This window comes from Monodelphis domestica, chromosome 4 (genome assembly GCF_027887165.1).
Source record: "Monodelphis domestica isolate mMonDom1 chromosome 4, mMonDom1.pri, whole genome shotgun sequence".
NCBI lineage: Eukaryota > Metazoa > Chordata > Mammalia > Didelphimorphia > Didelphidae > Monodelphis > Monodelphis domestica.
This window is the reverse complement of record NC_077230.1, coordinates 216,771,971-216,784,631: the sequence shown is the minus strand read 5'-3', so window position 1 is coordinate 216,784,631 and position 12,661 is coordinate 216,771,971. Positions and strand designations below refer to the sequence as shown.

The window sequence follows — 12,661 nt, the reverse complement described above, 5'->3', positions numbered from 1 at the left end:
TTTAATTTTATGATGCTATTATAATATAATTTCATTACTCTGAAGTATTACTAGTATGGGAACTTCTTTTGCTTATGCATATCAGCAATTGATCTAAAATTTATAGTTTTAGAGAGTTGCTGTGGGTACTTGAAAATTAAACTACCCGTCCAAGGTCCCATCATCAGGATGTCTCAGAGGTAGGACTTGAGCTTTGGTTCAGATGATCCAAAGTTTTCTATCCACCATGTCACCCTGCTGCTACAATAATATTTTATATGATAGAATGATAGAATATTATGTGATATTATGGAAGTGAGCTGGTCATGTAGTAAGAAATAGTAAAAGAATCCATGTAAGCCTCTGATACAATAGGTTATTATCTGTGGAGAATTTGTGTAAAGTCATTGAGTATTTATAGGATCACCAATTTATTGTTGGAAAAGACTTTTGAGGGCATAAGACCTACCATATCTAGTTTATAATTGGGGAAACTGAGGCACAGAGAGGTTAAGCAACTTGCTGATGATCACACAGCTCCTATCTGAGGAAGAATTTGAATTCAGGTTTCTCTCAATCCAAATCCATCACCCTATTCACTGTGCAACTAGCTGCCAAGTCTGGGTTGCAATTTTCATTTGTGGAAGGAGAACCTACACTGGTAATATTATAGATCTCCCGAAGTATCACAAGGTTTTTGCAAGTGCCTGTGTCCCAAGAGGTGTGCTATAGAGTTTATTTTGAAAGACACTGAATTTGAGAGAAATGTTGTTAGGTTTCCGGTTGCTTCCTAAACATTTCAGGAATATCTTATTTTTATATTTCTTTTCCACAGAACAGACATTTTCCTAACCTAGATTTAAAAATAAAAGCAGGGAGCAGCTGGGTAGCTCAGTGGATCGAGAGCCATGCCTAGAAATAGGAGGCCCTAGGTTCGATTCTGACCACAGACATTTCCCAGCTGTGTGACCCTGGGCAAGTCACTTGACCCCCATTGCCTAGCCTTTACCACTCTTCTGCCTTGGAGCCAATACACAGTATTGATTCCAAGATGGAAGGTAAGGGTTTAAAAAAAAGTAGATTTTGAAGCAAAGAATACAAAGTCAGGATTTATATTCCTGTCCTATGTAACAAGAGAAACTCATTGGGAATCAGAGTAGGAAAATGAGTGAATATTGCTGCTTCAAACCATAAATGTTGCATTTTCTAAGAACAAAGTAGAATTAGGGACAAGAGAAAAGTTGTTTTTACTAAAATTCTGTGGTAACATCATGGGAAAGTTCTCAGTAGTCTGTTTGATACTATTAATATGAACTCTCCCTTACTTCAAATATTTAATTAGTCACCAAGTCTTACTATTTTTACATTTGCAACATTTTATTTTAACAACAATAATAGCTAGCACTTATTTAGAGTTATAAAGTTTGTAAATAGAAGGTATTACTTTCTTCATTATAAAGATCAAGAAACTAAAGCAGACAATGCTTAATTGACTTGTACAATCACACATCTAGAGTCGGAGGAGAGATTTGGACCCATGTCTTTTTGACTCCAGGCCGAGCACTCTATTCACTGAAACACCTGCCTGCCACTCACATTACTTTGTATTTATGGTATATACATCCCAAGTGTATTTGCTATTTCCCCCATTATAATGTAAACTCACTGCAAGCAGAGATTGTTTCATTCTTTGCCCTCGTATCCCCCCCAAACAGTAAGTACCTGGCACATTGTAGACCCTTAAGGAACACTTATTAATGGATTGATTGTATCTCCAAATTATTGAGCCTCCCCAAGAATGATGTTTATGTAGGGAAGTTCTTCCCTGCGCTGAAGAGTTGAGTCATTCAGTAGAAGCAATTATCAGATGATTCTAACTGTCCCTGAGCCAATAGAGAAGAGATTAACTTTGAAGATGAAAGTGAAGATTATGCATTTTCATCCTAGTTAGCTGGTTAAAAAAATTCATACCATATTAAAATGATTTCATCTTCCCTGTGGATGTTTTATGAATTGAGAGGTGGATTTGTTAACTTTGAAAATATTTCGCTGCTTTATTAATCAAGCCACATAGCTTCTCATTTACATACAGGAGGCAACACTTGTCATGTTTATGGGCTTTCTTGAAAAAGCTTCAGCAAATACAAATGAGGGATTCAGTTGTATATTTTAGCTTTAGAGGTTGTGCTTATTCCCTTCTCTGAGCTTTTGATGTCCATGTGGTTAATGGCTCCGAGATGCCAGGACATGAATTTCCTTTGCTCTTGGACAATTGGGCTCTTTATCTTCCGCTTTGGCAGTACTTAATCCCAAGTCTCCTTTCCTTAATTTTTCCAAGGCCTTCTACTGTCCTGTGACACAGGTGTATGGTCTAAAGACTGATCTGAGACAAGGTTGCCTGGTGGTCAGGACACTAATATTGACCTCTCTCCCCCCAAGAGGGACTTCTCATTCCTCTCCCTCAGTGAAACCACACATTTGATCATTTGATTATTCGAAAATAATGGCTCAAATTTCTCATGTTTTAATTCATTGTGTATTTCTTGCTCCAACAATGCAGATCACAGTGCTCTCATGCCTTCTCATCCTGCCCTATTCTTGTCTATAACCTTCTGTAAATCCCCCCCTCTCCCCATTTATTACACTGGGATAACCAGTTAGATTATAGTTGAGGTTAATAGTTGTGATCATTTTTATTTGTGCCTCTTCAATTCTTCAAACTCCATATTATAGTTAAATTTTAATTGGAATAAAATCTAACTGATTTTTTTGTTGGGGAGAGGTAGGAATGCAGGCTGTACTTTGATGACTGGCATCTATGTCAAAGGATCTAGGTTCAAATCCTACCTCAATTAAATTACTCATTTTTTTATTTTTTACAAAACCCAAAGTGTTATATAAATTCCAGCTACCACTAAGACCATTACTACCACCACCACCACCACTATTACCACCAGTATTGGTACTACTCCTTCTACTATCACTTGTATTACTTCTACTATCATTATTATTACTATGATTACTTCGGATGTCTACTAGTTGTGTGGTCTTAGGCGAGTCACTTTTACTCTGTTGGCCTGTGCTCCCTCCAAGGGAAACAGGAAAAAGTTATAGTGGAAGACTTCTGAGGTCCCTTTCAGTTTTATAGTCATGTTATCTTATCCTAAGATTGTGTTTGCCTGGCACATAATAAACACTTTTTGTTTTTTATTCTTGATTAAAATAATTCTGTGCTTTCAAAGTATTTTAATTCTATTTATTTAATTTTAATTTCTAATGAATTACTTGCACCTCAATTTTTTTAGTGAGGTCTTAAGTATAACCATTTTTTTACATGTAGCTATAATTTTTTTTTTTGAAACTCTTACCTTCCATCTTGGAATCAATACTGTGTTGGAATCAATAGTTACAATTCTAAGGCAGAAGAGTGCTAAGTGCTAGACAATGGGAGTCAAGTGACTTGCCCAGGGTCACACAACTAGGAAATGTCTGAGGCCAGATTTGAACCCAGAACCTCCCATCTCTGGACCTGGCTCTCAATCCACTGAGCCACTCGGCTGCTCCCTTAGTTATAATTTTTAATAATTGCTTTCTGACATTTTTTGAGTATAGCAATATTTTAAAGGCAAAACTATTAAGGTTTTTGATAATCAGAGTCATTTAAACTTTCTTTTTATGTGAATATTTTGGAGAGTCATAAAATCATGATGGTTCATTGGAGGAGAGATACTGCCTCCTTTTCCTATGGTTTTCTGTATGTGTATAGAGAAAATATATGTATATGTGAATAATTTGTTACATTAGAAAAAATCATTTTACCCAGAACTTCCACGTCCAGAGAGGAGTGAAGCAGAGCTGGATTTACAAGCTTCAGTGCCCCTGCACAGCAGTTTACAGGAGGAACTCAAGGATATAATCAGCAAATAATGCAAATGACCACAAATCGAGTCCATTCTGCTGTTGCCCATGATTAGAAAAAAGGGTCCAATTCATTTTGCAGAAGGCTGTATAGCCAAAGTTCTGACCTAGAAATGTACCGCTAGATCAGTAAAGCTTAAAGTGAAAATGACTTTATAGATGATGAGTGCCACTCAGATAACAAAGATGTAGCAGTTGTTGAATGATTCAGGAATCCCATTGCCAAGAGATACTGTCGGCCAGAATCAGGTATCCTGTTCTAAAACAAATTAAGTCAAATCATCAACATACACACATTCAGTAAGCATATATATAGTCCCCAGCCCCCATAAATTATATAGACCATATAGTTCAGTTATTAAAGTCTGGAACTCATTTAGCAAAGCAGGCAACCATCTGACTGGTAAAGTTGGGCTGCTAAAATAAAGTATTCAATTTATTTCAGCAAGTCTGGTCATCAAACTTTGCAACCTAATTATCTCAGTGTATGGTTACAGAAGTACAAATGAGGAAGAAAGTGAGAGTCAAGGGTCTGATTATACATGGCAAGCATAATTGAACAAATAAATTGAACAAACGTATGAAGCACCTACTATGTGCAAGCTGATGTCCTAGATGCTGGGGGAAGGAAAGGGTTCTATGCCACCACTGTGGTTGTTTGTCCTGCTGTGCCACTGGCACTGCTTTACCCTTTGCTGTTGAATTCTTTTGCCAAGGTGGTAAAAAGGACCAAAATGTGCTTATGATAAATTGCCTTGTTCCACCTATGAGCAAGACTGATTTAACTGAAAGTGGTGCTTCCTTTTCACAAAAGAAGAATGGTGAGTTAGATTGTGTTCTTTTGGTGATGCTCTGAGTTGATCCTATCACAGCTAAGAGGTGATCCTTTTGTCCTTTGTATTACCCTACCTAGGAGACAGGTAGCACCATGGTACAGAGTACCAGTTCCGGAGTGAGGGAAACCTGAGTGCAAATTCAACCTTAGAGCCTTAACATCTATGTGACCCTAGACAAGTCACTTTTTCTCTGCTTTTGTCAATTTCTTCAACTGTAAAATGAAAGAATATCTGTAAAAGTGCTTACTGTAATTCCTGCTACTTTGTGGATGCTATATTTAAATATGTCTTTATTTCTCCCTTGCCTAGGCATCACCCTTATTCCAACCAGCCCTTCTCAAGTGGTGTCTCATACTCGAGACAATCTCTTCATCCTCCTATCAAAACTTGCTCTTAGCCTACATTTTGGAAAGGATATGACTAATGAAATTTATCCTTTATAAGACATTTTGTCACCCATCTCCATACTTTTGCATGGACTCTTTCTATTGCTTAAATGCACTTCCTTCTACCTCTCACCTCTTCCTTAAGGAATCAGTTCAAGTGCATCCTTCCTTGTGAGGTATTCTGTAGGGCCATTAGCTGCCAATGCCTCCCCCTTACAAGGTTACTGGAATCTCTTTCTTTACATAAACATATGTGTGTATGTTGTCTCCCCAGCTGTAAAGTAAGCTTCTAGAGTGCAGGGATTTTTATTTTTTATCTCTGTATCCCCCGTGTGTGGTACATAGTAGGTGCCCAATGAATTACTTGAAGATGGTACAAGAATATTACTTGATAACAATGTCTTAATCTAAATTATGACTGAAACTCAATTGTTGGAGGAGAAAGTTCCAAATACATGTCATTTTGGGGGTGACTCTCAAATTACACAAAGAAGTGCTTGCTTATTTTGGCTGACTGGAAAGCTCTTTCTGGTACCTGTGAACAGAGGAGCACAGAGTGATTTTAAAGCTACTCCTGGGGTTGGGTATGGTATATTGGTGTTGTTCTATATTGTTATTCTATCATGGAAATTTGATTAGAGGATGAGTCACTGCCTTATTGCATTTTATCATAATATGAATGGCACAGATTTTAGATGAATTCTTTCAAGTGGAGGAATCATATTGGATCAAGGAAGACCAAATTATTGAGAAAAGTAGCTGCAATTAAACCAGTTTGTGTACATTAAAAAGCAGTCCATTTCCTTTACCATCTTGCATTGCTGGAAAGAAACCCTTTATTGTGTTCATTCACTTGCATAGTTGTCAGATTCCTCATAAGTGGTCGTTACTGTCCTCATTTATAATGACTCCAGAAAATCAGAATCTTTCCTGAATTCCCTTTCTAAGACATCTACAGAAGGCAAGAGCCTAGAACAATACAATCACAATAGAAGTAAATGTAATAAGCACAGCAGGTGAGCAGAAAAATGTTAACATTTGATATTTATGATTGTAAGCAATTTTTTTTTACTGCAATTGCCTGTGTAAATGAATCCAATGTGCAATTCAACTTGTTTTGAAGTGTGAGATGATTATGCAAACTAGCTTATTATGGAGGATGGTGATTATGAGGCTTCTCGGATGTGATATTCTAGTAATAACAAGAGTTAACAAGGAAAATTATGTCTATGGGAAGAGAGATTTTCAATCATAAGATATTTAACTAGTGGGTAGTGATATCTTTGGCACCGCAATTTACAAAGGGCATTTACTAAGGTATAGAAGGGTTGCAATCTATATCATTGGAAGTGATGCCACAAAATTCTGCTTCCATGAAATGAATTAAGAATATTTATGAAATGAGGAAGTTGGCTTAGGTGATGTAGAAGACCTTTACTAGCTTTGACTCTTTAGGTTTGTTACTGTCACATCATTACTTAATTATATTTTCATATTTATTTATGTATACAAAATATACATATATCATTATATATTTATATTTTACACGGTATTTTAATTTCATTTAAAATCCCATATTAATCAATAATAAGTGACATTCCAGAGTATAAAATGATTTATGTCTATTTAAAAAATGAAACAAAATGGAATGCTACACAGTGAAAATGGCAATATAGTTGAACTCGGGCCATTTTGTTTATTAGGAACCAATAGTTTTTACTCCTGTTGAACATTAAAACATGGCTTCAAGTACTTATCTATTATATAACATGCATTGCTTTTTAGTCCCCATTTTAATAGCCTGGATCAAACATAAAGTGCAATCTTTTCTTACCACAGGATAGTATACTCTTGCTAAGGACTGAATATATAAAATTAGTTTCCTATCAAGATAACATTAACCTCTGTTGGATAGACTGGCTAATGACTGACTAATGAACCGAATCTTCTGGAAAACATTCAGATCATTGAGTTTGTCTATTCCATAAAGAATTTTTACATCTTAGAAGCTACCCCTTTAGCTGTTAGTGAAAACACATGAGCAAATAATTCTAAACTAGTTCCTTAAAACTAGTAGCTTAATTGGCATATTAAATAATTATTTTTTAACTCTGTTATTCACTCAAAATTTTTTGACAAGTGCTTTTTCTGTATAAGCAACTGTTAGTAAAATACCCAAGCTTTGACTTGCACATTAGATATACATATGTTTTTGTGATGATAGGAAGAGTAACAGGTCAAGAGTCAGAAAGACCCAAGTTCAAATCCACCTCTATTAATTTCTATCTCCTTACAAGCATATTCTTTCTAAACCTCTGTTTCCTTTATAAATAACTATTGCATCCCAAGATTCTGTTGGTGTCTCAAATAATATAATGAATTTAAAATACTATGTATAATTTGGTAATATTATGAACAGGAGATTCTTTATCCTATCCTTTCCTTTTTAGGGATGAGTTAATAGAGGAAAAAAATCATTTTTTGTGTAAGTAGTTTCAGTTTGACATGGTATAATACAGGTAAAAAAAAACAAGAGAAAGGGAAAATATCCTGAAAGTTTTTCCTTTGAAACCTTTGTGCAAATTTAGAAAACTTAAGATTGAATGAATTTACTAGAAATCATAGAGGGTCCTTTAAGAGTGGAATGAAATTTTAGTAGCAAAATGAAGGTCAGTTAGGGCAGGATAATGTAAAAATTCTGAATACCTAATTACTATTATATCAGTTTTAATATCCACCCACATTCTGGAACCTGATACATCCTAACTCTCAAGGGTATATAGATAATTATGCTTTTGAGGTGTTCAAGTGCTTTATCACCAAGTAAGACACTTGAACTCCAATGTGAGAAGGTTAATTATTTGGAATATCCTTGAAAACATTTTCTAGTAAGAGTGGATTACATGAAGACACCTTGAAGTGACAATGCAAGACCCAAGAAAGATAAATGTAAAAATCAATGATTTGTCCATGTTCCTCAGAGGACAGCTTTAGAATACTAACATTCCAAGCTGCTAATGTTTCCTTGTTGAAAAGAATTTTAAAATTTTAACTACTTATTTTTTCTTCTGCTCTTCATAGAAAGTAGTTTCAGTCAAATTCAGCCAGTAAGCCTTCCTATGAACCATTCTTGATAGGATAAGGCAGAGCTATGTCTTGGAAAGAGTACCAGTCATCAGGGTCCTGATTCTTTTTTTTCCTCTTTAACTCTCAAAAGCCATGTTTGAATGTAATGAGTTCATAATTTTCTACTTGATAGCCTACAGTAAATTCTTGCCATGCAACTATTTTTTAAAATACCCTTTAAATGGGTCTGTAACTTCACTGACATAGGTATTCCCACTAGCAATGCAGATAGCAACCTATCCCTACCTATTTTGTGTTACTTTTTACATGTCCTTACCAGAAGTTAATATATTTGCAGTTATCACAAGATTTTTCAAATATAATTATAGTTAAAAAACCCTAATAAAATGTCAACAGACTTTTCTATGCTAATCCAGTTTCCCAAAGTTAAAGAACTTGAGCATTAGAAGAGACCTGAGTGGCCTTCTAGTTTTGTCTAGTTCTGAAACTTAGTAGCTATGTGACCCTGGCCAAGTCTCCTAACTTTTCTGGCGGTTTGTTTTCCTCATCTGTAAAATGGAGATAATGATACTTACCACTTCCTATCTCACAGAATTTTTGTGAGGAAATTGCTTTTTAAGCATGGTGAAGTAGAAAATTATATTGTATAATTATAAACTATTATTATTATTAGTGTGGGGATTGTGAATAGAGGTGTGAGAATAAGGTAGATGGGTAAACGCATTGCTGAAGTTGCTGCAGGAGAGATTAGATAAGTGCATGGACAGGAGATCTAAGAAATGACACAGAGGACAAAGTCATGGATAAAATGAGAGCTGGTTAGGGGACACAGAGAATCAAGGACTTCTCACCAGAGCAATCAAGCTAGGGAGGGCCATGGCGGGCAGGTGGTGGAACAGATAGGTATGTATTTTAGAAGCTAATTCTATTTTGGGTGATGTAGAAGTAGAGTTCATTTCAGAGGCAATGGTGAAGATGTCCTCTAAGCAGTCTCAGAAAAATGAATCAAGTATAAATCTTCCTTCCCAAATTGGCATTTTAATGGAGTAACTCAGGCCACCTTCTGTAAAAAAGCTTAAGCATTACCCTAGTCCTCCCCGCCTAATGCCTTCCATGAAATTATCTCCAATTTGTCTTGTATATATATCTTGTATATACGTATTTGTATGTATATTGTATCCCTCATTAGACTGTGATCTCAATAAAAGTAGACCACTTTTGCCTTTCTTTTGGTGTCCCCTCCAACACGTAGCATGTGGTAGTTGGCATTTAATAAACACTTGTTGACTTGATTAGTTTTACCCTCAGTTTTCCAGATACTGCTCATCTTCAGCAATATTAATACGTATTGCTTTGGCTTCCAAGGTCAGTGTGTTTACTGATATACATACACACATGTAAATGTGTATGTGTTTGGGGGATGGTAAGAAGGAAGGAAAATTTAATGTATTTATCAAAGAGCAAACAAAAGATATTAAGACATTAGTCATGAAACATAGAAAAGCAGATATGATCTGATCCATATGTAGAAATCTGATGACCATTATGCATTTCTATGCACTGCTTTTCTTTTTATTTATCTTACACTAAAAAATTTATCCATTCAGAAAACATTCTCTGTACAAAGAAAAATTTAAAAATCAATGTCTTTATAGCAACATAACTAATATACCTACAGCAGAGGACCTTCTCCAGCCTATAAACAATTCTATACAACTCTAATGAATAATTATACTTCTGACTTCATTAGTGTCCTTTTCTACATGGTCTAGTTAAGTGAAAACCCATTTCTGAGAATCATTTAAGTCTTTAGATGTTTGCTTTTTTCATCTTCTTTGTTGTCAGATTTACAGAAGTCATATTCACTTTAAATCTAAGTGCCTTTAAAGGAAGTTAAAACAGACTTCTTGCCAACTAAATAGATTGAAATAGTAAATATGTACATTTCTAGAAAAAGATGTTTCATGGCTAAAATTTTTTAAGTATGAGTTTTAAGATTCTATTTTTAACAAGGCTGAACTTAGCTTTTCAGTAAAGTATTTAAGTAATTTCTGCTCATAGCTATGTATCTCTATTACATCAATGCTTATTATTGCTAAGAAGGCAAGAATTCAGAAAATATGAGCTTTCTAGCTATTGAATTTATGACAACCAAAATTACTATAGATGTTTCATGTCAAGTTGGTAGAACTATACATACTATTTCTTCTGTTTCCAAGGAGAAATTATCAATTTTGATGAAATCAGGAAATGCCATTGATAGGTCTAGACACTGACTTGCTCTGTAGTACTATGTTTTAATGCAGTGTTTCCAAGACTATTCTGTCCAAGGAAAAAATTTGGAATCTGAAATATATTGATGGGCCACAAAATACGGTTCTTGGTATTTGGGGGTCTGGAATAGCCAAAATAATAAAGGAGAATAATGAAAATGTAAAGTAAATTAAATATGGGAAAAACTCTACTTTTCCTCTCCTCAGAACCTGCACATAGTAGTTATTTTTATACATGTGTGATTGAACATATAAAATTTTAGAAGACAAACTATCACTAGGGTAGAAATTTTCTATCAGAACCAATCAATTAGTTACTAATCAGTTAGTGAGAAAATTGACTGCTTGAATCTTGTGAGTGGGAGAATGGAAATATACTAGACAGAAATAGAGAAATGGGTCATAATTGTGGAACTAGGAGAAAAATGATGAGCTACATTTTGGAAATTTTGAATTTGAGATGAGATGACTGAATCAAAGGCAGCTGATATGGGCCAGAATGTAATTTAGATATTTTGCTTTGGGAGTCATCTGCTTACAAATATCATCATAACAAAAGACTGAAACAATCATTAAAAGAAGTTCAATAGAGATCCAAATTGAGAAAATACCCAAGACAATCTTTTTTTTTAAATTTAATATATTTTATTTGATCATTTCCAAGCATTATTCGTTAAAGACATAGATCATTTTCTTTTCCTCCCCCCCACCCCCCATAGCCGACGTGTGAGTCCACTGGGCATTAGATGTTTTCTTGATTTGAACCCATTGCTTTGTTGATAGTATTTGCATTAGAGTGTTCATTTAGAGTCTATCCTCTGTCATGTCCCCTCAACCTCTGTATTCAGGCAGTTGCTTTTTCTCGGTGTTTCCACTCCCATAGTTTATCCTTTGCTTATGAATGGTGTTTTTTTCTCCTGGATCCCTGCAAGTTGTTCAGGGACATTACACCGCCACTAATGGAGAAGTCCATTACGTTCGATTATACCACAGTGTATTAGTCTCTGTGTACAATGTTCTCCTGGTTCTGCTCCTCTCGCTCCCAAGACAATCTTTCAAGGGACATCATTGCTCAGGGACTGGAAGATGGGAGAATCAGCAAAGGAAAATGAAGTATGATCAGACAGGTCAATAGGAGAAGCAGAAGAAAGTAATAAAAAGAAAGTCAGGGGAGGAAAAATGATCCAATATCTTAATAGCACCAAAAGTTGAAGAAATGTAAAGCTGAAGACTTAAAAAATCTTGGATTTAGTCCATAGCATTTAGAAGATAAAATCGTTAATGTGCTCCCTCTGACAGCAATACATTAAAATTAGAATGATATGGAGAAGCTGAACAAGAATGACACCCAAATTCACAAAGCATTTCATATTTTTGAATTGATGCAAAATGAAGTAAGCAGAATCAGAAAAACAACATATAGAAAGACTATGACAATGGAAAGAAAAACAACCACAAAACAATAGAAACTGAATTCTGCAAAATTTTGATGTGAAAGTTTGGCTCTAAAGAACCTATATGACAAAACACCTCCTTTGACTTCTTTGTACAAATGGGCAACTATGAAACTAGGCTTCTAATACTACAGATGCTTTAATATGTTTTTACTTGATTGATTAAAACCATTGGAGAACTATTTGATAGTAGTAAGTATGCTCAACCAAGAGAACTACTTGTTGAGTACTAAGCAAACATTTAGTAAAATTTGTGAACTCCTCATTTGTTGAATCTGTATGTCTTTGTATTTGGGGCAAATGTAATTTCTATCTCTAAATGTGGGACCATATAAAATTGTGCCACCCCATGTGGATTTTATTTATGGCTCTGGGAAAGGAAGTGGCATTTAAAGGTAGGAGGAATATAGAATGATAGCTTAAGGAGATGATAGAAGCATGTGAAGATTTAAAAAAAAAAGAATTAGTGAGATATAGTCCATATGTCCTAAAAATGCTTTATTGAGTATTTTACAAATGAGAATGAGATATGTAATTAATGTTAGCTACCATATCAAGACTTTATTTTGTTAGGATGAATTGTACATAGAAGAACAGTAGATTATATTCATTCATCTAGTCATTCATTCAGGTCTGTTGTCATTCAAATTAGATATTCTATTATAATACTTTAGTACTCCAATGTATCAGTAATTTCATCAGTGTGGTTTCTCTTCAATGATGCAGAT

General features: G+C 34.9%; 1 long non-coding RNA gene across 5 annotated transcripts in view; it reads right to left on the bottom strand.

Moving 5' to 3' along the window:
- Positions 1-4,331: 4,331 nt before the first annotated feature.
- The window catches only part of LOC103093450 (uncharacterized), a 28,410-nt gene continuing 20,080 nt past the window's right edge, over positions 4,332-12,661 (bottom strand). For all 5 annotated transcript variants that reach the window (XR_008911275.1, XR_001630065.2, XR_001630067.2 and 2 more), the window contains exon 5: positions 4,332-6,088. This is a non-coding gene — a long non-coding RNA (uncharacterized LOC103093450). The remainder of the gene's footprint in view (positions 6,089-12,661) is intronic.